Genomic DNA, 26,510 nt, shown 5'->3' on the forward strand with positions numbered 1-26,510 from the left:
GTGGATTTCCATGTCTTCTTATGAAAGGGACAGTTTTTCTCTCTTTCTTCTCTCCCCTCCCCTCCCATCCTCTTCTTCCTCTCCCTACTTTTCTTTCTTTCTGTCCCTCCCTGTTTCTTTCTCTCTCTTTCTTCCATTGATGTTGGTTTTCTACTTAAATTAACTTTAATCTCACGGCCCAGGATGGTGGTCATTAATTTCAAAATTGTTCCATAAGGTAGGAGAAATGTACACTCTAGCTTCTGGACAATGGAGCAACCACTCAGTGGCAGAGAATTTACCCCAGCTAACCTCCTGGGCCACACTCTATGCTTTGCCACTTGCTCCTTAATGTTGCCTCAATTCACTGTGAAAGTAAAGGTATCATTTAATACATGGTTATGAGAAACAGTAGGCCAAATACTAGACTCTTTGGCATGTGTTGTACTTAGGAACAACACAATTTTTCTTCACTTACTCTCATGACTGCTACAGAAAGGAATACAGAGCACTTGAATTGCAGGGCACTGGGGAAATGAAGACAGTTAAGCAAATATTAGTTCATACATGGTGATCCTCTCCTTTGTGTACACTTTGAACTAAAACAACAGCCTCTTAGCAGAGTGGTTGAAGTTAAAGTGTTCTGACACACATTAAAAAAAGAACATTTTAAACAGCCAAAGCCTCCCAAAGTTTCAGGCAGGATGAAATTAATGTGCTCTTAAGGTGTTTGCTTCTAGCACTGGTACAAAATTAAAAAGAAGTTACTCAGTGACACTGGAATCCTAAAGGTGATAAAAGACAAGGAAATATTCAGGAGAGTGAGTGCCCTCTTTGACTACTGCCAGGGAGTTAATACATCAGCAAGGAAACGCTGGACTTAAGCAGACTACATTCATTATTTCTTTTGCTGCTAAAATTTTGTTTGGATAACTGAAAAAGATGAAGTGGAAAAAGGAGACGTTCATGTCTCATATGGAAGGAAAGGCCTGGTTGTGTCTGATATTGGAGAACAAATTTTTCTAGGACTATTCATTCTAGTGAAAATATTACCTTTGTGTCTCTGCCAATGGGAGTGTTCTCATTTGCGTTTCAGGATTATTTGTCCTGTTGTGGTTGTTTCATTCTCCTTTAAAATTCTTCCATTTTTCTTTAGTGTTTGTTTGGCTTTCAAACTCCAGCTCATGAGGTACATGGTGGAATAGTTTTCTAGAAGATGAAGTTAGAAGTCATTGGCCCTTGGCTTTGCTTCTCTCAGAGTTGCTCTTTGTTCCAAGGCTACACACATCTTCCCATTTGAAAGTAGATATGTACATTTGTGACTTCAAATTAGGCAGTGGGTTAATAGGGCTTCCTCCTTGGAGTAGAGCCAAAACTAAGTGCCTTTCATTGTACTAATACATCAAGCTGAAGCATAAGAATGACATCCAGGATATAGAGTGGACATTTTGATCCTGAGCTAATCCATGGGACTGCCCCAGGGTCTGAGGGTCAGAGGGCTGGACCACTGGGTTCTTTGTAGGGGGTCCAGGTTGTCCAGATCTATGACACTCAAGGAATCTCCAGAACACATCAGGATCATGCTGAATTCGGGGAGATTCCAAGAATGCACAGATGCTTTGGGGGCTTTGTTTCAACCTTGGCCTTCTTCCTGAAGAATACCTACTTCAGGTGTTTTGAAATGCACAGGAGAAAAATGAAGGAGTCCAGAGGATTGCAATATTTCTGAGAGTCCCACACAGGACACTGATGCAAATTCAGTTTTATGTAATTCTGTAAGTGCTCACCCTGCTCAAATGGGTTTCTGTGTCTTCATGAATTCTTCTTTTGGTGGTGATTCAAAATCAGAATGAATTTTGGGGAACTTCTCTAATCCACAATCACATTCTCCAGTGTTCCCCCAAATTTCCTGAGTCTTAGTTCACCTGGGTATAAAGAAGCCGAGTATTTATTTGGTTCACACCCATTTGTGCCTGGGTTTTGGCCTACATTTAAGAGTGCTTGGTGCCTTCCCTCCTCTTCACCAGCTCTAGAATTTTAACTTGGAAACAATGGTGACTCAGAAAGCTAAAGGAGATTTGTGCTTGAGAAGAAAAGGGTGGATCACCAAAGTACCTTTTCCTAAAAATAATGAACCATTCACTTTTTACACTCCCAGAAGTGGATTGTTAGTAGATTTTTGTTTCAGCCTGTAATTAGCAAGGAATTAGCAATCTCAATCTTGTAGTCAAATCAAATTGTGTATGAGTCTACACTGCTTATATTTCCCTTGTTGATTATAACCTGTAAGTTTACTCAATTTGTAGTCATGACGCAGACCTGACATCTGAAGTGAGATCTGATGTCTGAAATGAGAAACTCTTATTTCTTTGATTTATCATTGACTATCAAGACTATTACTGCTACTAGTGCATTTCTCTGACTAGTTTTGAATTTCTCTATTAAATAGCCTTTTATATGTCCAAGGAATATTTGAACAGTGTAGGAAATTTTTAAACGCTGCACAAGATTTGGTTGTGGGAGAAGAAATAATTTGTAATCAAATCCATGTATTTACCCCTTTGCCAGTGAGTTTGAAAACTCAGTGTCAACAGGTGAGCAAGTCATATCTTCCTGAATTAGGGACAAGTGTAATGAAACCACTTATGATATTCCATGTGGTCTTTTTAATAAAGCATTTATGAAGGAAGAATGTATGGGAAAGAAGAAAGTATGTATAAAACTGATATTTTCATTTTATTTGGCTCAGATATAGATTATACCTAGTAAATTACTTTGAGTTGGTTGACAAGGGATAGTTAATATAGCAGTTGTGGCATTTAGTACTTATTTATTTTTCTAAACTAATGAAAATTTAAGTTTTGCATAAATAATATTTAATGAGGACAAGGAATTTAGGATAGTAGAAGGTCAGAATTGGTAAAAGAAAACCTATACCCGATGTTTGTTGGTTGTCTGGTTGGCACCCATGTTTTTTACTCACTCTCTTCCTAAAATGTATGAAAGGAGAATCCATTTGCTGATATCTGGTGATTCCATCTCAGAAATGTTTCTCAAATTTGGCTTCATCTGCTGGTGTCTTAGTTTAGTGCTCCTAGGCTATTCCAATAGCCTATCAGTCTCTGAATGACTATCCTCTTCCATCTCCAATCTATTCTTTGCACTGTTTAGCCATGCACTCATCCAATGAGTAACACCTAAGTCCTTTGATGTGTCAGGCACTGAACTTAACATATGTGGTAAATCAGTCTTTAGGAATGTCAGAAGCTGGGGTCCGTATGCTGGCATACGGGCCAACTTCTTTCTCCTTCAGTCTCCACTTGCATCTTGCTATGGCTTTGTTGCTTGAGGTAGAAGGGGCAGATTTTGTGTGTATATGGACCTTTGAGGAGGGTAAGAAAGATGGAAGTTATAGTGTTTGGATCCTACCATGTACCTTGAAATAAATTTGAACGCCCATGATTAAACAAGTAAGGACTGAAGAAATTATTTTTATGACAGTCTCACTTTGTGCGTTTTTGGGCACAAATAATTGTTTTGGTGCCCCAGTGATAAGAGTTAGGGTGAGAGCCTCCCTAAGTCTCTCTGCATGGAAACCAGCACGTCTCTAGAGCTCTGCAGACCAGTGGCTCCCTTTGTTGATAGGTGAGCTGGCATCACTGATATTGAGGTTTCCTTAAGTAGCTTTCTGGGCAGTGGGCATGGACGAGCAGGAGCAGAAGCAGAACAGGGGAGGAGAACACGACTGTAGTTGATAGTCTTATTTTAAATGTTGAGACCTCAAAAAAAAAAAAAAACCCAAAAACTGGGAAGGCTTGGAAGGATGTGCATATGTAGACAACAGAAAGGACTGAGATTCTGCAGTGGTGTGGGGATTTGGGGTCACTGAATTAGGCCACCTATATTAACACACCTAAATTATACTTTCAGGCTTTTAAAAACTACAACCATGGGGTTCACTTTCCCCAACAAATCTGAGCACATTTATACCTGACTTTAGCAGACCAATTTCAAACTTCCCAGACTAGTACACAAGGCTCTTCACAATCTGACTCCAACCACCTTTTCCCCATTCCTCCTGTTGTCTAACCATTTCATTTCTCCTTATTTTCAGATCATTGCCTTATGCCTCTCCCCCCATTTCTTACACAAATGCCCACACACATTTGTTTCTTATTTATTTTCATAGTCTTTCTGTCTTAGTCCATTTTCTGTTGCCGATAGCAGAATACTTGAAATTGGGTACTTTATAAAGAAACAAAATTTATTTCTTACAGTTCTGGAGGCTGGGAAGTCAAGGGTTCAAGGCCACATCTGGTGAGGGCCTTGTCACTGGTGGGGACTTCTCTCCAGAGTCTTGAGGTGACACGGGGCATCACATGTGAGGGGGCAGAGTGTGCTAGCTCAGGTCTCTCTCCTCTTCTTGTAAAGCCACCAATCCCACTCACTGATAGCCCACTAGCCCATTAACTCATGAATCCATTAAACTATCAATATATTAATCCATATATGAGAGCAGAGCCCTCATGACCCAATCCCCTCTTAAAGGCCCCACTTCTCAATACTGCCTCACAGGGGATTAAGTCTCAAGGGAAGTTTTGGATTAAGTCTCAAGGGAAGTTTTGGAGGGAGCAAATGTTCAAATCATGGTACCCTCCTTTAGTTATCGAAATAACCATTTCTCTTGTCTTTCTCTCTAACCAGTTAAAAAATCTCCTTGGAGGTGGGCCAGGAGCCATGATTTAGATTCTGAGTAAGTACTTGTTGAATAAATGTATAAACTTGGTGAGGCCCAAGGAACTCAGAATAGTAGAAGATCAAAATTGGTAAAAGAAAACCAAAAAAATCCAGTCTTTACAAATCAGATAAATATTTGTTGGTTGTCTACTTAGAATCCACTTTTCCCTATTCTCCTCTAACAAATGGCTGATTTTTAGGGGCAGCCACTTTTCCCACACAGCTGAGGTGCTCCTGGGGTAGCAGGCCCATCAGTCCAATCAGAGTAAAAATGCAAGCACTTGCCTGAAAATGTAGGGCAGGCGCATTGTCTCTGAATGTGTATCCTCAGATGATGGCAGCATCTGGTTACTGTGAGTGTGGACAGGTTGAGGATGGAGCTGCCCCCCTGGATGGGGAGATGCAGAGAGTCCTGTCCCTAGTGGGATCACTGAGGCAGAGAAAGAGCCCACCCTAAAACCTGCCCCACTCTGGACCTGCCCTACTCTGGACTCCATACTCCACGTGTCAGAAAATCCTGTATTCTTTAAGTTCTTTTGAGCTGGGTGTTTCTGTCTTTGCAATATAAGTAGTTCTAATAAATACAAAATATTAAGCATCTCTCCCTTCCCATAATTGTCTGAAAACAGGCCCCAAAGGCTCTGGGTCAAGCAGCAAACTTCACAATCTGCTGCTTGAGAGTCTCTGCACTCTTAGCCCAAACTTTTTGTTGTTAAATCAGACCTTATTGTGAGCATTTTCAGTACTGATAATGTGATGTGATCATTTAAAAATATATTCAAAGAAAATCTTTGCAGTTCATGGGTTTACTACTTGATACTGAATTTGACTTTATCTGCATTATGGCCCCCAAATTATTTAAATTTATATAGATGAGCCTTGTGAAGATAATATACAAATGTATGGAGCATAGTATTTGAATTGGGCATTTGAAATCTGTTTGCTTATTTAAGCAGGGTTGTAACTTTAGCATCTATGGTTTTATTTTTTTCCCCTGAAAATTGCTGAGACCAGATTATAGGAAAATGTAATAAATTCATAATTCTAGGTGGAGAGTATCTAGTTCTATAAAACACGATGAGAACTATGCACTAACTGTCATATCAGTAGCCATGTGATTAAGATAGAACACTTATGGTTGAGAGTTTACAAAAAGTGCTTCAGATAATTTTTATTATAGTCAACTTTAATCAAACTATTGATGTGCACACAAAGCTGTGTTAACCAAGGGATATAGAAATGCTCAGGCATATATAATACATGTTTGGATGCAAAATATAACCCAGCATTTTCAAATTCTCTCTCAGGTTGATGCCTCCCACTTACAATACATTATTTAGCAATACAACTACAGGCTTGCTGGTGTTCCCCTGAAGAAGCATGCATGGCAAGTCATGCTTACCATGGTAAGCTCTGTTAAGCGCCTCACTGTCTAAATAAACTCCCTGCAATGATTTGGGAGCCAGTATGAAGCAAAGTTTATCATTTTTGGTTCCTTGTGAAGAATCAGTAAGAACATTCTGTTTACTTCTGCAAAGAAGTGCTTTTGATGGGCCCAGGGTCCTGAAGGCAGTGGGGAGTCCCAACTGCTTAATATTGGGAAGTTGGGAATGTTCTTTCTCACTTATGCTTTCTTTCTAGGATGCTATTCTTTCCTGCTCTTTACCTCTCCATGGACAACAGCTGTATACACATCACTTACCCTGACACTTGGAAAACAGACAAGTAGCCTTTTCTATTGCTGCCATAAATGCCACTCAGTGAACCAGCCACTAGGTCATGCTCATGTGCAATGCAATCTGTTCCTCCCTCCTGGGCTCCAGCCTTACCTTCATAATGACTGGAGAGGGAGCCGTCCCTCGGGGGTCTGTTGTTCTGCACTTAGGCTTTTGGCAGCTGGTAAACACAAAACCATTATTTTCCAAGTAAGCTGGTTATCCAAACATGAAATTTCCAAGTTGGAAAATTTTGTTAGTCGGAATCAAGTTCAATAGACTGCATTCATTTCTCTATAATTTCTAAAAGAACATTTAATTTTGGAAAGTATCCTGGTGTCTTTATTTGCTAATATAGAATATAATACTTTTAGGGACATCTTTCTACCCCATATAATCCTTCTCTTGCACATGTTCTTAAAAGAAAACCCATCTCTCTTCTCAGACTATATAAGGGGCATAAAACAAACCTTCCAAAGATGACATTGTGAGAGAGATGATGGAGAAAGTTGAAGATAAAGATTAGCAAGTAATGCAAACATAAATCATAGTAGAAAATAGTAGAAAATAAACAACTCTAAAATTATTTTATTAGTCACTAGGAATATAGGAATAAATGTACAAGGAATCTCAGCAGATTTCACATTTAAAAAGTAGGCTGTAGAGCCCCATTCCAAAATTATGACCTAGTGTTATTTTCTTCAAGTGTTCAACAAACCATACCCATAGTCCAGTGTTGCATCTTTCAAAATGTGCATGGGTTATATTTAGACCGAAGGACAGGGGTCAGATTTGTGGTTTATTGTGTTCACTAGGCCAGAGCAATAAAAGGTTCCTCTTTGTGAAGCATGCTTGTGCTTCATGAGTTCAATATAAAAACAGCTGGTAATGCCCACCCCAAGCATTCCTTTCTGCCCGTGGAAATTCATTCTCAATTTAACATTCAGTGTGTACTAGCACAGTGTTTGATACAGAGTAGGGCCTCAGTAAGTATTTGTTGGTAAGATGCTTAAATGAATTAATGACTCCCTTTTGGAATATGAGGTTCTTGCTCCTGCTGTGCCTCATGAGGAAGGGAATTCCAGTGACATTGCCATGGATTAGGCTATTTGGCCTTGGGCTTTCTTCTTTGACATTTCAAGGAGCGTCCCCTAAGTCTAATATGTAGTAGAAAAGCCCATGTTTGTAAGAATAAAGATCCTAACAACAAAGAGAATGTGCCTTGAAGTCAGGCCCACCTTGGATTCCCTGCTTTGCTCTCACCAGCTGTGTGATCTCAAGCTCTGAGACCATTTCCTCATTTGTAACCAGGGGGTGAGAATACCTCCCTGCTAGGGTGGTTGGGAAGACTGGATGGGATAACATATTTAAGGAATTTAACATATCGCCTGGCTCACAGTAAACACGTAGTACATTTATTATTATTATTTTAATTTTGCACCTGTGAGAAAGAATCCTGTTTTCTAAAGTTTATTTTCACAAACCTCTCAATCCCCGAGATCTTCCTATTTCCCTTTCTCTCTAGAGAGGCAGTGACCATCAGTACAGCATATACTATTCCAGGGACTGTCCACTATTGTTTTGGAAGACATTTTCAGAATTAATATCTGGTATTTTATAGCTCCTTTTGTCCACAGCAATACACTGGGATCTTGCATTCAGGGAGCAGTGTACAACGATCCTAGAAGTCTTTCTTAGTTCTAATTAATGGTTCAGGGTTCTTCATATTATAAGTATTATTTGTATACTTCCTCCAAAATGTAATTCTTTTCATATGTCCAAGATATTAGTTTACCTGTCTATTTGAATGTATCCTCCTTTAAAGAACGATTTCAATTTTACATTTCAAATCTCCTTTCTATCTGGAAAAACTAAATAGTATTTTCAATGCTGAGAATTTTATGAAAATGTAAATTTTAACCAACACTACCATTAGTTCCTGGAAGAACCATGTTAGCACAACTCCAAAGAGCTCCACTTTTTGTTTTGGTCTTTAAAACTGTTCATCATGGTGGTTAGGGTTTATATTTTTGTTTTTTTAGTAAATTTGTATGCGATAAGAACATTGACCATCTGTCATCATATTTATCACAAAATTTTTTAGTTTTCTTGATTTTAATTTTGTTTATGGATTTTTGACATATGGAAGTTCTATGCTTTCATGTCATTAACCCTGCAGTGTTTTCTCCCTCTTTGTGATTTCTTTCATTGCTGTTAAATTTACAATTTCTGTTAGTTCTGAGTACAGATTAGAAAATTCACTAACAGTTTCATCTAGGCATTTATTAATGGTTGTTATTAAAAAATCTGTTGCATTAAATTTATCAATCCATCTACCATTGCTTTGGCATATACAGTAGCTAAGAATGTGACTTAAAAATAGATAACTAATTATCTTAGCACTATTTATTGAATGATTATTTCTTTCTCCACAGATTTGGTTTGTAAAGCCAAGCTTATCATTTACTTAGTTTAAAAAATATATTTCAGCATCTGTTAATAGGTAATCTCCAGGTCTAACTACTGATTGCTATTATTATTAATTTATAAGATGTTTGAAGTATTTTAAAGTATAAATTTCTTCCATTCACCAGGAAATCCTGTCAGCTCCATCCTCAACATGAATCCAGAATCTGGCCACGAATGTACCCAGAGTCCTACTGCTTTGTCACTTCTGCTGTGACTATCCTGGTTTCAGCCACCATCACCTCTTGCTGGGATTATAGCAATGTCCTCATTGCTCCTCCAGCTCTCCTCTTGCACCTCAAAACCTATTGTCTACACTGCAGTCACAGTGTGTACCACAGTGTAGGTTAGAACATGTCAGATTGCAACTCTGCAGTAGCTCCCTTGTCCTCAGGATGCAGTGCTCCTGAGGTCCCACGTGACCTGGGTCCCTCCAGGCTTGCCTCACTCACTCATCTCCAGGCACTACTTTTACTCAGGGCCCTTTCACTTTCTCTTTCCTTGTCTGGAACCAGCTCTCCTCATTATCTACATGGTTTACTCCTTAGCTGCTCAGATAGTAGCAAAGAGTCCTTCCCTAACCCCCAATGTACCCCTTCCATATTCCTCATCCTCCTCACTGTTGTAGTTTTCATCATAGTACATATCACTGCTTTTATGATATTTGCAGAAGAATGAAACTTTAAGAGGACAGTTTTCTACTTTTAGTTCTTTGAGGTATCTCCATATCACTTTCCATAGAGGTTGTACTAGATCCAGCAATTCCACTACTGGACATTACCCAAAGGAAAAAAAGACATTTAAAAATAAATACATCTGCACTGGAATGTTTATAACAGCACAATTCACAATTACAAAGATGTGGAAACAACCCAAGTGCCAATCAATACACGAGTGGATTAATAAAATGTGGTATAATGCACACCATGGAGTACTACTCAGCTACAAAAAATGATGATCTAATAATACCTCTTATATTCTGGATGGAGTTGGAGCCCATTCTTCTAAGTGAAGTATCACAAGAATGGAAAAACAAGCACCACATATACTCACCATCAAATTGGTACTAGTTGATCAACGCTATGTGCACATATGGAAGTAACATTCATTGGGTGTTGGGCAGGTGGGGCGAGGAGAAGGGAATGGGTAAATTCATACCTAATGGGTGTGGTACGCACTGTCTGGGGAACGGTCATGCTTGTAGCTCTGACTTAGGGAGGGCAAAGGCAATATATGGAATCTAAATGCTTGTACTCCTGTAATATTCTGAAATAAAAATAACAATATTAAAGTTAAAAAAGAATGGAAAGAAGAGAGGACAGTTTTAGGTTTTGGGGGGGGAGGTGTATAGGTATTCTCAGAGTCTAGAATAGTGTTTGGCATAGAGTACGTGTTCATAAATATTTACTGAATGAGAAGGTTGGGGAATTTATTTGTGATGACTGTTTGATGATAGAAGGGATCCTACCCCCTCTCTGAGGTTGTTGCTTTTTTCAGGTTTTCTATTTCTTGAGACAGGTTATATTTTCCTATAAAATATATGCATTTACCAAATATTTACTGAAAACCTCCATGTCCAAGGCACTGTTCTAGTTGCTGTAGAATCAGCACTGAATATTGGGATTTAAATTTTTAGTACATAGTATTTTCTACAATTTGAAAATTTTAAAAAAATCTATTCCTATTTATTCCTGCATCTCTTTTCTCATATTTGCTATTTGTTTTAATTTTTTCTTGATTAAGTTTTATAGTTTTAAAAATATTTTTAAATAAACAGGAGGGAAAACAATATCATTTCTAGATCTAAGAATTTACTCTTTTAAAAATATCATTATATCTTTTCTGTCATTTCTAATTTTGTGCGCAAGGTTTTGAATTTATTCTTAGTCTTTATTTTTCAATAAAGGCGTTTATAATGATGACCTTATCTCCACACAGTTTTGATGACAATTGATACATTTTGCTCCTGTTTTAATAATATTTTAATTATCCTATAATTTTATTTCCAATTAGACTCAACATTTAGTGAGGACCACCAGCAGTTTGGCTAGAGTACAGTGATTGAAAGACAGAGAGATATGCATATTAATTCAAGTGCATATTATTCTAAAACTCCATGAAATATAATTTTTGAAAACTTAAGATGCCAGAGGCTGAGAGGAGCTTGCTAAACTCTGGATAAGGTGGAGGCAGGAGGCAGGGTCAGAACATGCAGGGCTTCTTAGGGCACTTGAGGGAGTCCATATTCTATTCCATTCACTGAGAAGCTATTGGAGAATTATAAGAACTGTGCCAAGTTGTATTGTTGCTGGGGGAAGAGTAGATTAAAGGGGTTTAAGATAGAAGTGAGGGGGTCCATTAGGAAGCGATAGAAGCCGTCAAAGGTGGAGAGACCAGTGGTCACTGGGGTTAGAAGTGTGACAGTGGAAATGAGCAAATTGAATGAAGAAGAGGTATTTTGAAAGTAGAATTAAGACTTCTGTTTAATTATGGATTATGCAGGCAAGAGAACAATTAAAGATAATTTCTAGTATTTTTATCTTGAGCACTGGGTGGAAGGTGAGATTATTTATGGAAATGGTGAGAGCTGGGAAAATAAGTTTTGGGGGGCTAAGAAAGAGTGAGACTTTAGACACATTCATTTGAGCTTTGTATGATACATCCAAAGGATTTTACTACCCACCTTTCCCAATTTCCAAGTTAAAAAAAAATCCTCAGATTTGTAAATTCAGGCTGTTATAACCAGTATCTAGTTATGTAGCCTACTACAATTTACTAAACCCCTCTGTGCCTCAGTTTCTCATCTGGAAAATAGGGATAATAATAGTACCTATTTTTGTACTTTTTTTGAGATTAAATGAGTTAGCACAGTAAAAGAGCATCTAGCACAGGGGTCCTCAAACTTTTTAAACAGGGGGCCAGTTCACTGTCTCTCAGACCATTGGAGGGCTGGACTATAGTTAAAAAGAAAAACTATGAACAAATTCCTATGCACACTGCACATATCTTATTTTGAAGTAAAAAAACAAATGGGCAAAAACACCTGCATGTGGCCCGAGGGCCGTAGTTTGAGGACGCCTGATCTAGCACATAATAGCCACATAAGCTATTATTATTATTAACTTGCATGTTTGAATTTTGAAATTTGTTTGGGAAATTTGCATTCAGTTTTCAACTTATTTATGATTATTACTAAGACAACTATGTTGAAAAGATTTCAGGGTATTCTGTCACCATCCTTTTCTAGAAAGCTCTCCAACTGTTAAGCTTTTATTTTTGAAATAAATCATGACTACTGCCTCCTATACTTTTCTCTAGGTGGTCATGTGACTAATCTATCTAGCTAGCTATGATCTATCTATCTATTTATTTTCAGGTCTGATACACCAGAGAATATATGATTCCTATCATACTTTTAGTTCACAAACTTTTTCCTGCAAAACTGTGTGTAATTTTGGTTCTGTTGACTTCTGGCCTTTCTAGTTTAAAAGAAATCTAACCTGATTTCATCTGCTTGTAACTAACCTGCATTTTCTGGATAGATATTGGACAGGATTTTTTTTCTTTACCTGTGTATCTCACCATTTTATTAGTATATGTCTCTGTGTGCCTCTTCTTTTGTTAATTTTGTCTCAATCCACATAGGGGGCTTGAAGGGCAGCAGAGCAAGAAAAAAACCATGAGATTCTTATTTATGCAGACTATTCTTTCACACAGAACCAAACCAATGGCAGCTATGAGTTCAGACCCCGAGCACATACTGCCATCAGCTTCTCCCCACCTCTGCGCACACAGGAAACAATGTGCAATTACCAGGATATCTCTAAATTATTTCACCTTTATTTTCTGGGATGTACAGCCTCAGCATGGATATGAAAAATGAGGTCAGGGATATAGTACTCTGTCTGCCTCAAAAAATACCATCTGTCTCAGAGAAGGAGAAGTGTCTTTTTTATTTTTTGGTAAAGGGCTCTGGGTCACTGAGGTAGGTGTAAGTAGAAGGGCCTTCTTCCCTTCTTCTGGGTAAATAGGGGCTGCTGTGTTCTAAGAGGTGAAGCACAGGGAAGCTCTGCTTTTTTTTTCAGTTTAGTTCCATTTATGAAAATTTTTTACTAGGTCTAGCAGTAGATTGTTGACCTTTATTTTTGTGTTGCATGTCTTTGTAGATATTGAATGGGAACTTGGAACAATTATGTTAGAAGCCACTTCCTTGACACATAATTTTAAACTAAAAAGTCTCTTTGATTTTAATTTATATCTTAGTATTTCCCTATTGCCCCATCACAAAAAAACTTTCATCAGAATTTGCATGCCATTTTAGGTCTCTATATTTTTTTAGACTAAACATGTTTTCTGTATTTTTTTAGGCCCCAAACTGCAATTTACATTATCTGAATTGTTTGCCTACTTAGATCACATTCTCTAGACAGTGTTCAACTCTTTACTAGGCTGTAGATAAATAGGCTTATATACAAAATCTTCTATTTATAAAATCTCTCTTTGGAATAACAGAGTGCTTCTGCAATTCATAGGCCTCTTCTAGCTTTGGATGCCTAATTTTGGAAATTTTTAATTACAAGTATGATTGCTCTCCTAAAGGAATACCAAATCTGCAGTGATGCACAATATATACATATTATGCACAACTTTTTATTTTTATTTTAGTTATGTTTAAAATAAATTTACTCCTGTATGTCTTTTGAAATTTGATGTCAGAGAAGTCATCTATGCCATTAGGATTTTGTGGTAATGTCTGTGAATCCTACTATCTTAGTCCATTCATGTTGCTATAACAAAATATCTTAGACTGAGTCTTTTATAAACAACAGAAATTTATGTATCACAGTTTTGGAGGCTGGGAAGTCCAAGATCAAGGTGCCAGCAGACTCAGTGTCTGGTAAGGGCTCTCTGCTTTATCGATACACCTTCTTGCTGGGTCCTTACATGGTGAAAGGGGCAAACAAGCTCCCTCAGGACTCTTTTATAAGGGCCCTAATCCCATTCATGAGACCTCTGCCCTCATGACCTAGTTACCTCCCAGGAAGCTGACATCTTAATACTGTTGCATTGGTGATTAGGTTTTAACATATGAACTTTGGAGGGACACAAACATTTAGACCATAGCACGTAACAATTGTATAGTTCATTCCTGTGCCCATTCATCTGAGTGTATGAAAATGAGGGAAGGTAAATTTCTTTCAGCCAGTAGTATTCAAACTAGGTAAAATTTGGTACACACAGTTTTTAGTCCTTTGCAAAAAAAAAAGAAAAAAAAAATCAAGGTTTCCTTTTAGCAACAGAATAAAGGGGGAAACTGTAGCCCAGAGTAGGAAGTCTAAAATGAAAAAGGATGACCCTAGAGAGGAGGTCCTTTCTTATTCCAAGCACAGACTCTAGCTTTGCCAGACTCAGCTATGTTCCCCTGACAGCACTACATCTCATGGGTGTCATCTTATTAAAAGATATGAGTATTGTTGCTTCTCCAAATAATTTATTTAGAAAGTATACATATGAGACCAAGAAATTATTTTTCTCTTCAAATTTTGTACAAAAATGGCTTTATTCTTTTAAGTCTTTTCAAGTAGATAGCTTTATGTCATTCCAATTTCCAATTATTCATTCAATCTTTCCTTCATCAGCCATTTGTCAGTCATCTGTTAGTTCTAGGTATGTCCTTGGCCTTGGAAGTTTAAAGATGATTGAGATACCATTATGGAACTTGAGGGCTTTACAATTTTAAATTGAAAACGAACATGTTACAAATCAGTACAGTAATCTGCACAGTAAAATATTGTAAGAAATAGAATCAAATGATAGACATAGATATTGAGTACCATGAGACAGAAAAATAAGATGGTCAATGTCTTAGAGCAGATATAGAGATGATTTTGAAAGGTTTTAAGAGAATGCAGACCTCATAAGTAGGTTTTCATACCACAGTACTCTGTTGGATGGGTGTGTTAGATTTTAGTGGTTCCATACTTAGAAAAAATTGCTTGAACATTTTTTATACTGATTATTGAAGAACACAGTATACTCAACTCACAGTACTCTATATGCAAATGTTGACAGACTCATGCCTCCTCCCTCAGCTTGTTTTTAGTAATAAGGGGAACATTGTAAATAGTTGAGATTCTTAAAAAGCTGGGCTATGAAGTTAATCCATATTTTTCTATAAATATTACAAAACACAGTAGACAGTAGCTATTTTGGAAAAGAAATAGTAAAAAATGTCATTTTGTACAACTTATGGGGGTGTGAATACACTGAGCTATGTAGAATATATTTCCCTTTCCTCACATAAACAAAATCCAACATTATGAGAAGTCCTGGAAAACAGAAAATTTTTCTCTTGGATTTTGTTTATTAGGTAAAAGAAACAAGAATCCTTTTGATTTTGTTGAAAATTTCCCCTGAAAATATACCTTTGAACACCTATTGCATTTTTGTCACACTGGAAAATAACATGATTCTACTCCCTCCACGCCATGGGTTGCTAAAGTAGAAGCAGAAATTACCTTGTGGCCCACCACCATGAGGAGAAAATGGTTCTTCTTTCATAGGACAGTGCGGGCCTCAGTCATTCTTGCTCTCTTTCACCCTTGTTTAAGTATAGTTCAGGAGCTCATGCTAGGTGGAGTTGTTGGTTGTTGCTAAATGGGATGTGCTATTTTCCACGGAGAGCTTGTGGGACACCCAAGTAGGCCACCAGAGTGTTGGGGAGAACCAGAAAAATAAAGGTATGTGCCCTCTCCTCCCACTCCAGCCTCCAATTGCAGGGTTATCACATCAGAACCCTGAGCAGGCTAGTCGCTGGAGGATTTGGGGTTTGGATGAGAGAATAACAAGAGGGTGGGAAGCAACATTACAGAAAACGGATCTGATTAAACACCCAAAGCAAGTTCGAGGCATTTTAAAAAATCTGTTAAAATTTTTTTTTGTTTTCCATGAAAATTTCATGAAACAAAACCTAGGAATTTCTCACAGTGCACGCAGAAGGATGGGTGTTTCCAATTCAGAGCCAGCTGAATGATAAACAAGTAATGTGGAATATTGTTTCTATGAACATGAATACAGAATATGCCTAGACACTTAGGAAATCTTTGTGGTCAGAGTCCCCTTTTAAAATGCTGTACATACGCAGCACACTGTCCTGTGTGTTCAAGGGTTGTTCTCAAAAGCTCAGTCAACCTGAAAAATGAGGAGGACATATCAAGGCACAGGTTGGACTTTTTCCTCATCTGTAAGGCTGGCAGATGCTTTCCCTTTGGCTTAACAGACACGTGTGGCTGCAGAATTCCCTTGAAAGAGTTCCTTGAGCGTTCCTTGGGCATAACAGAGTTGCTGAACTATAGTCCCCTGCTTAGGAACGTGGAGACTGACTGCATCTTCTTGTGGCCACCGCTCTCTGTCTCCCCCCAGCATCCCCAAGGGAGACCAGGTTGCCCATTTTAAACATACTTGGAGGAACTCACAGCACAATGCAGTTGTTGCCTGGGGGTTGATGGTAAGTGCACAGATGGAAAATCAGACAGTGAACAGAGAGGATGTTTCTGAAACCTCCCAAGGGTATAAGACCCCCTTTGCTCATTGTCATGGCTTGTTCTAAGTGTGAGCGAGCACAGGCAGCAAGCCAGAGGCCTAAGATAATCAAGACACCATTTGTAGGAACAAGAAGTTATGAAAACAGTTTCAGCTTTTAACTTTATGGTCTGATTCCTCTGAGTCTTAAGGGTCATTCTACGTTTTTTTAATTCCTTTTGTGCTTCTCTGCCCAACCACTTTTCACCCATTCAACTTCCTATTTCTGTCTTGCATCCAGTTCTTTGTATGACTTGGCACCTTGCACCTTCACATGTCCGGAATACTTTCTGAGCAAATATTTTATTGAACTTCCTAAAAATACAGGTAGAATAAAAATATGGCCATGTAAATAAAGGGAGTAGAGTGCTTATGTTTACTAGAAAATATGCACAGATATGCTGTTGTAGGATTCTTTGATTCTGTCTCCACTGTGATTCTTTCCAGTGTTAAAAATACCATTAAAACAGACATACACTCATGGCAATTTCCACTTGACTTTTTGAACACCAATTTCCATAGTAATATGTTTTTGAAGTTCAAAACAGTCTATTCTGCCATAATGTGATGGGTATGCTCCTCAAATATTCCCTGCTATCAGAAAAAAAAAAAATCACAAGATGGAAAGAATTGCTTCAATGGGAAAGATATGGTTAGAACCTAGAGAGATAAAGTTAATTAATCTTTCTGGCAGTAATGTAAATAAGTGTTTGGGTGTACACTTTTAAAAGATACCTGTAAGTGCTTAGATATAAAGCCTAAAATTTATTGATCAAATTCAACATTTAAGTACACCTAAATTTTCCTATTACTACTACTATTATTCTTAACCCAGAGTTTTTATATATTTTATCACCATTATCACTTTTGTCATTCATCAGTGGGATCAACCAGTCAAACAGCCACTAACCCAAATATCTATGTCACTAGGTGCTATAGTCTGAATGTTAGTGTATCTCCAAAATTCGTATGTTGAAACCTAACCCCTCAGATGATGGTGTTAAGGGGTAGGGCCTGTGGGAGGTGATTAGGTCATGAGGATTTTTTCCTCATGAATGGGATTAGAGCCCTTATATAACAGGCTTGTTATATAAGGGATCCTTTTTGCCTTTCTGCCTTGTGAGGATGCAAGTAGAGGGAACCATCTTTGAAGTAGAGAGTGGGCCCTCACTAAAGACTGAATCTCTGACGCGTTAATCTTGGACTTCCCAGTATCCAGAACTGTAAACAATAAATTTCTGTTTTTTATAAATGACCCAATCTAAAGTATTTTGTTATATTAGCCCAAATGGACTAAGACATTAGGGCAACAGCTTTCTTCTTACCCAGGAGCTGCCATTCACAACTGTGCTATTACTTAAAGCAATCTAGTAAAAGCAAATCATGCTTTTTCATCAGTCAACTTCATTATATCTAATTGGTTTTATGGAAAGTTATACTGCATTTGTAGATGCAAAATGCAAGTTATGAGTTAAAATTAAATATTAAATATTGATTTTAGATCAAAATAAGCAGTCTTTTTGAGGTTGAAATAGTATCTAACTCTTGACATTCACTGTGAATCTTTGATTCTTTTGCATGCTGTAAACTATTGAGACAGGAGCCAAAAATGGCCTTCTCTAAGGAACGGTCCATCTTTCTCCTGGGACATTTATTTTTGTTTTATTTTTGTCTAGTCTTTCTAACGGGATTAAAATGCTAAGTTTGTATTTGCCTATTTGTAATTGTTTATAACTACACACTATAAAAAATAATGGGACTTAATGACTATGTCTCTAATTATGATGATTAGGATGTACTTTTTAAGTAGATTTTCGAGTAAGTATGCAGTACTGTGAAGAAGCTGCAGAGACTTAATGAGGGTGAACCAGGTATTACAAAATAGCTTTTCCAAAGAAGGGAACTCTGAGTTAAAGGAAAGCAAGCAAAATTCTTTTTCCCCCTCCTAACGAAAGAGACCAGTTAACTTGCCAAGTGAAAATTCTAAGTCCCAAGAAATACCCTAAACACAGAAAAATAAGCACATAGATGAATGCCTCCCCTTTTCCTTGTTGGTCTGAGGCCGACTGACAGCACCAGGTGGCAGCCCTCGGGAGCTGCCTGCTGCAGATGCCCTACCTGACAGCCAAAAGCTGGCAGGAATTAAGCAGAAACATGTGCTTCCTGTGGAGGGCAACGGTCAGCAGGTGGGATCGGCAGACTCCGTTACTGAGCCCGTCCTCCTGTGTGGTCATCTGGACCTCCTTCCTCGTGGCACGGAGGGCCCGGAACAAGACATTTTCTCAGTGCTGTGCTGGAAGCTGTTCAAATGCAATTATGCTGTATGTCGTTGTGGAATAGATGACTTAGAGGTTCCACACAAATTGAATTTTGAGGCCAGCCTGAAATTACATTAGATTTGGGGGCTTTGACAAAAGCCTGTCTCAAATCCCCCTGCAGTCCCTTAGGGTCATCTTTCTTTAATCATTCACTAATGTTTTTCTGGTTAGGTCACTGATTAATGGATGACGTAAATCTCTATCCACCCCCACCTCCCTTTTTTTTAGTACTGTACCTAATGTTTTATTAATTTGTCCTTTTTGGCTGCTGCCAAGACAGCAAATATGAAACTAATTTCTGAAGCTCAAGAAATTGACATTTCTAATTCTACTTTGTAATGTAAGTCTCAAATGCAAACAGCTGTGACTAAAGTGTGATAATAGCCAAGGTGCCATTTTTGCTGCTGTCTGTAAGTATACTCTCACAATCAGAAAGACCATGGGAATTAAACAGATTTGACTCATGAGAAAAATAAGAACTTGCTCCTCAGGGTAGGAAGCACAAGTGCCCATGCTCTCAGATCAATAGCATCCTGCATCTCAGATAATTACTTCATTATTTTTGATATCCTATTAAAGTAATAAACTGTGAATCTCAGAAAATTGTTTAGGGTATAACAAAGCTAGAAGGCTTCCTCCATCCTTACTCTGTCTCTGCAAACTTAGCAAGCTACATAAGTACATGATCAATATATTTGTTAGGTTATAAGATTTCTCTGATAAATTATAGAGTTAGGATGTATGCAAAAGCTTTTCTTTTTTCATCCTTCAGTCACAGAATCTATTAGGACAACTTAGTAAGGAAAACACAACTTATGATGTCTTCTACTTCCTCTGATTAGAAGAGCTTTGTTAATAATATTCCAAAGACAGGGAAAGGTGATGAATGGTTTGGGTGAAATTTGAGGGGAGAACTCAGAAGACAGTTGACATCAATTACTGGGTAGCCTACTTGACAAAACTGATGTTTCAGCAAACTTGGCATCAAAGCCTATTTCTGTAAAATATAAAATAAAATGTGTCTATTAGTTTTATTTTGCATTCATTCAGGAAAGATTTATTAGAAGCCTACTATGTGCAAGGCTCTGTATTGAACACTGGAGGCATAATAATAAATAAGACACAGTCCCCAGCTTAATCAGATTATGACTGAGTAGGGGACACAGACATATAAACAAGGAATTTCAATGCCATGTATCAGTTTAGTTTTGCCAGCTTTTAAACTTCATATAAATAAAGTAAAATCATAAAAGTACAGTTGAATAGGGGTTTGAACTACAGAGGTCCACCTAAATGTGGACATTTTAAAAAATAAAGTTCCACTCAATGTGCCTGTCTCTCCTGTCTCCCCTTCCACTTCTCCACCTCTTCTATCTCTGCCTCACGAGGCAGCAAGACCAACCCCTCCTCTTCCTCCTTCTCCTCAGCCTGCTCAACATGGAGATGACAAGGATGAAGATCTTTATGATGATCCACTTTCACTTAATGAACAGTAAATACATTTTGTCTTCTTTATGATTTTGTTATTAACATATTTTTTCTCTAGCTTACTTTATCACAAGAATACAGTATATAATGCATATAATGCACAAAATATGTATTAATTGACTATGTTATTGGTAAGGGTTCCAGTCAACAGTAGGCTTTGTAGTTATATTTTGGGGAGTCAAAAGTTACACATGGATTTTTAACTGCACAGAGGGCTTGACATACCCTTACTGTTGTGTTGTTCAAGGGCCACCTGTATCCACTCTTCTATATCTGGTTGATTTTCTTAAATATTACATTTGTGAGATTCATCCATGTTGTTTACCAATGATTTGCTGATTCTTTATGATATATAACATTCTATATATGAATATATCATAATTTATTTATCCTTTCTCCTGTAATAGAATTTGGGTTGTTTCCTGTTTGGACCATTATAAATATTGTCTTCTATGAACATTCCTACACCTGTATTTTGGTGAATATATGTATTCATCTCTGTTGGTTTTATGCCTAGGAATGAAATTTCTGGATCATAATGAATGTATATGCTGAACTCTCTCAGTATTTCATAGTTACTGCCAGCCAATTTTCCAATGTGTTTTTTAGCAGTTTATGTGACCACTGTCTGTGTATGTGAGTTCTGTTCCTCCGCACCCTCACCAATACTTGGTGTTGTCTGTCTTCCCCAATTTAGCAACTCTCTTAGAAATCTATTCTTGCAGTTTTATTTATGAAACCAGGGAATTTCTTAAATATACACGCAAATATGTGTTCCCATGAACAACTGGTATGAGTAGAGAGCTGGGTCATTTTGGAAAGGAAGAGATTAAGTGACTTAATCTGTTATTCTGTGAGACTTTGAATACTGTAGTGTTGCTACAACATTCTCAGAACATTGATGTATCTCTCAAGTTCATGCCTCTTCCATAGTCTTTTCCATTCCATTCTGCTTTTACCCCTTCACTGGCTTCCTCAAACTTTGGGAATAAGAATAAAAATGACAATAATAGTTAACAACGGTGCACACTACTATTTGCCAGGAACTATTCCAAAGCACCTTACAGGTACATTTCATTAAAGCCTGGCAACGATTCCTTGAGTTAGATGGTGTTATTTTCTCCATTTTATAGGTGGGAAGAATGAGGCACAGAGAGGGTGAGTAATTCATCCAGATTTCACAGGAAACCATGGAGCCTGTATTTGAACTTAGATAGACAAACTGTAAACTCAAGCTCTCAAGCCTTATCCTATCATGTGCCAGTGGAGCTTGAAGCTTGCCCCCTTCTCTCTAGTGTAGATTTATATTTTTCATTAGAAACAAATTAGAGAATGATAGTTTCTTGCTGGATATTCTCATCTAAAAAGAAAAAAAAGCTCCATCAGTTGTAGGGTATTTATTGAATATGAACCTGAGCAATTGTTAGATACTGTGGCGCATGTAAGGTGAGGAATTCAAAAGTTAGCCCTTGAATGGAACCTGTAAACTTCTAAATTCTTTTCCATCTATCATCATATTTAATCTTCATGAAAGTTAACTGAGGAGAAAATTTAAAGCTGAGAAGTCGAGTGAATTGCCAAGGTCCAATGGTATGTTACTGGCAGAAGTGGGATCTGAGCCTAGATTTAGGCTCTGGGATTCACTGATGAAGTTTGGGATCTAATGCACAGAAACAAATTTGAGTACAAGGTAAAAAAATGCAAAGGGTAAAGTTCCACATAATCCAAGCCAAAAGTTCTTCTAGGTCTTATACATAAATGAATCTACTAATTCTGTGAGTCAAAACCATCTATGTTGATTTCTTTTTTTTTTAATTATTATTTCAAAATATTATAGGGATACAAATGTTTTTGGTTACATGGATCACCTTTGTTATGCTTGGGTCAGGATTATAAGTGTGCCCATCCTGCAGATAGTGTTCATTGTATGCGTTAAGTAGGTTTTCACCCATCCCTACCTCTTCCCTCCCCCTGCTTTATTTGCAATGAGTTTTACTTCCTTCTGTGCACATGTGTACTCATCCTTTAGTTCCAATTAATAGTGAGTATATGCGGTGTTTGTTTTTCCATTCTTTAGATATTTCACTTAGGATAATGGTCTCCAGTTCCCTACAAATTGTTGAAAAAGGCCTTAATTCATCCCTCTTCATGGCTGAGTAGTATTCTATAGTATACATGTTCCACATTTTGTTAATCCACTCATGAATTGATGGACATTTGGGTTGATCACAGCTTTGCATTTGTAAACTGTGCTCCAATAAACATTTGAGTGCAGGTATCTTTTTGATAAAATGACTTCTTTTCATTTGGGTAAATGCCCAGTAGTGGGATCACTGGATTGCATAGTAGGTATACTTTTAGTTCTTTGAGTAATCTCCATACTGTTTTCCATAGAGGTTGTACTAATTTGTGGTCACACCAACAGTGTATAAGCATTCTTTTCCCTCTGTATCCATGATAGCATCTATTGTTTTTAGACTTTTTAATAAAAGCCATTATAACTGGGAGGTAAACAATATCTCATTGTGGTTTTAATTTGCATTTTCCTGATGATTAGTGACATTAAGCATTTTTTCATATGTTTATTGGCTATTTTGGCTATTTGTCTATCTTCTTTTGAAAAGCTTCTGTTCATATCTTTTGCCCACTTTTCAATAGGTTATTATTATTATTATTTGCTTATTTATGTGAGTTCTTTGTAGATTTGGTATATTAGCCCTTTATTGGATGTATAGCTTGTGAATATTTTCTCCCGTTCTGTAGGTTGTCTATTTTTGCTTTATTGATTATTTTCTTAGCTGTGCAGAAGATTTTTAATTTAATCAAGTCCCATTTAATTATTTTTGTTGCTGTGATTGCCACAGGGGGCTTCTTCATAAATTCTTTGCCTAGGACAACATCTACAAGAGTTTTTCCAACATTTTCTTCTAGCATTTATTTGATTTCTGCCTTACATTTAAGTCTCTTGTCCATCTTGAATTAATCTTTGTGAGTGGAGAGAGTTATGGATCCTGTTACATTCTTCTGCATGTGGCTATCCAATTTTCCAAGCACCATTTATTAAATACGGCTTCTTTTCCCCAATGCATATTGTTGTTGCTTTTTTGAAGATCAGCTGGCTGTATGTGGATAGTTTTATGGGTTTATGGTTTTATGGGTTCTCTGTTTTATTCCATTGGTCTATGGCTCTATTTTTGTGCCAATACCATGCTCTTTTGGTTCCTATAGCCTTATAACGTAGTTTGAAGTCTGGGAATGTGATGCTTCTAGATATTATTTTGCTTAAGATTTTTTTTTTTTTTTTGCTTAAGATTGCTTTGGCTATTCAGGGTTTTTCTGGTTCCATACAAAGCATAGAATTAATTTTTTAGATCTGTGAAATAGGACGTTAGTATTTTGATGAGAATTGCAATGAATCTGTAAATCACTTTGGGTACTATGGACATTTTATCAATGTTGATTCTACTGATCCATGAGCATGATATATTTTTCCATTTGTTTGTGTTACCTGTGATTTCTTTCCTCGATGTTTTGTAGTTCTTTTGTAGAGATCTTACCTCTTTGGTTAAATACATTCCTAGCTATTTTATTTTCTTTGTGGCTATTGTGAATGGTATTGAGTCTTGAATTTGACTCTCAGCCTGACTGTCATTGGTGTATAGGAATGCCACAGATTTGTGTACATTGATTTTGTAACCTGAGACTTTGCTGAATTTATTTATAAATTCCACGAGTCTCTTGGTGGAGTCTTTGGGGGTTCTTTAGATATAAGATCATATTATCAGCAATAAAGTGATAGTTTGACCTCCTCTTTCCTGATTTGGATACCCTTTATTTCTTTTTCTGGCCTGATTGCTCTGGCTATGACTTCCAGCCCTATGTTGAATAGAAGTGGTGACAGTGGGCACCCTTGTCTTGTTCTAGTTCTTAGTGGGAATGCTTTCAACTTTTCCCCATTCCATGTGATGTTTAGTGTTGGTTTATTATATATGGCTTTTATAATTTTTAGATATGTTCCTTTTTTGTATGCCTAGTTTGTTGCGGATTTTTTATTATGAAAGGGTGCTGAATTTTGTTGAATGTGTTTTCTGCATCTATTGAGATGATCATATGGTCTTTGTTTTTGCTTCTGTTTATGTGGTGAATTGCATTTATTGATTTCTGTATGTTGAACCATCCTTGCATCCCTGGGATAAATCCCACTTGGTCATAGTGGATTATTTTTTTACATGCTGTTGAATTCTATTTTGCTAGTATTTTACTGAGGATTTTTGCATCTTTATTCATGAGGGATATTGGTCTGGTTTTTTTTTTTTTTGTTTCCTTTCCTGGCATTGATATCAAGGTGATATCAATAGACTCATTCTTCATAGAATGAGTTGGGGAGGAGTCCCTCCTTCTTAATGTTATGGAATAATTTCTGCAGTATATGTACCAGCTCTTCTTTGTAGGTCTGATAAAATTTGGCTGTGAATCCATGTGATTGAGGGGGTTTTTTTGTTGTTGTTGTTTTTGGTGGGAAGCTTTTTTATTACTGCTTCATTCTTATTGCTCATTATTGGTCTGTTCAGGGGTTGTATTCTTTCTGATTGAGTATTGGGAAGTGTGTATTTCCAGGAATTTATCCATTTCCTCTACATTTTCAAGTTTATGTGTGTAGAGATTTTTGTAGTATTCACAGAGAATATTTGTATTTTTGTGGTATCAGTTGTAATATCTTCTTTTTCATTTCTGATTGAGTTTATTTTGGGTCCTTTCTCTTCTATTCCTGGTTAATCTAGCAACAGATCTATCAATTTTATTTATTTTTTCAGAAAATCAACTTTTTGTTTCATTGATCATTTGTATTGTTATTTTTGTTTTTGATTTTTTTTAGTTCTGCTCTGATCTTAGTTATTTTTTTTTCTTCTGCTGGCTTTGGGTTTGGTTTGCTCTTCCTTTTCTAGTTCCTTGAGATGTCATTAGAGTGTTGATTTGTGATCTTTCTGTCTTTTGGATGTAGGCATTTAAGATTTTGAATTATCTCCTTAGAACTGCTTTTTCTGAATAGCATAGATTTTCTTAGCTTGCGTCCCCTATGTTGTTCAGTTCAAGGAATATTTTGATTGCCATCTTAATTTCATTATTGACCTAGTATTTATTCAACTGAGCAGGTTGTTTAATTTCCATGACTTTGTGTAGAATTGAGTGTTTCTGTTGGAGCTGATTTCTAGTTTTATTCCATTGTGGTCTGAGAGGATACATGGTATGATTTCTGTTTTTTTGAGTTTGTTGAGACATGTTTTGTGGCCTAAGGTATGATCAATCTTGGGGAATGTTCCATGTGCTGGTGAAAAGAATGTACATTCAGTAGTTTTTGGGTAAAATGTTTTGTGAATATTTGTTAGGCCCATTTGTTCTAGATTCCCATTTAAGTCCAGTGTTTATTTACTTTTGCTAGAATGACATGTCCAATCCTGTCAGTGGGGTGTTGATGTCTTTGGTAATTACAATACTGCTGTTTATCTCTTTACTTAGATCTCTTAGGGTTTGCCTCATGAATCCTGTGTTAGGTGCATAAATATTTAGGGTTATTATGTCTTCTTGTTGAATTGCTCTCTTTACCATTATATAGTGATCATCTTTGTCTTTCCTTACTATTATTGATTGAATGTCAATTTTATCTGATATGAGAATGGCTACACCTACTTTCTTTTGGTTTCTATTTGTATAGAATATTTTTTTCCATCTCTTCACCTTGAGTCTTTGTGGATTTGATGTGTTTCCTGAAGATAGCAGATACTTGGCTTGTATTTTATTTATCCATTTATAACGCCTATGGTTCTTGAGTGGGGCATTCAAACCATTCATGTTAATTGATAGAATTGATAGGTGGGATGCTGTTCTGTCAGCAGGAGCCATATTGCCTATGTTGATTTAAATTCACATTTTTATAGCATATTTTAATTGGTTATTATTTTAATATTTTAATTGGTTTTCTCTACAAGTTTCTGGTCTACTTTTGTTGTGGTGGCATAGGCATTGTGTTTTTTTTTTTGAGACAGAGTCTCGCTTTGTTGCCCAGGCTAGAGTGAGTGCCGTGGCGTCAGCCTCCCTCACAGCAACCTCAAACTCCTGCGCTCAAGCAATCCTCTTGCCTCAGCCTCCCGAGTAGCTGGGACTACAGGCATGCGCCACCATGCCCGGCTAGTTTTTTTTTCTATATATATTAGTTGGCCAATTAATT

At 37.2% G+C, this 26,510-nt stretch overlaps 1 long non-coding RNA gene across 1 annotated transcript; it reads left to right on the forward strand.

Annotated features, from left to right (window-relative positions):
• The first annotated feature begins 4,681 nt into the window (after positions 1–4,681).
• Positions 4,682–9,672, forward strand: LOC105881750 (uncharacterized). Its single transcript, XR_001158908.2, has 3 exons — positions 4,682–4,732; positions 6,024–6,122; positions 9,026–9,672. It is a non-coding gene; the product is annotated as an uncharacterized LOC105881750 (long non-coding RNA).
• Positions 9,673–26,510: the final 16,838 nt, after the last annotated feature.

The sequence above is a fragment of the Microcebus murinus genome, chromosome 15 (genome assembly GCF_040939455.1).
Source record: "Microcebus murinus isolate Inina chromosome 15, M.murinus_Inina_mat1.0, whole genome shotgun sequence".
Lineage (NCBI taxonomy): Eukaryota > Metazoa > Chordata > Mammalia > Primates > Cheirogaleidae > Microcebus > Microcebus murinus.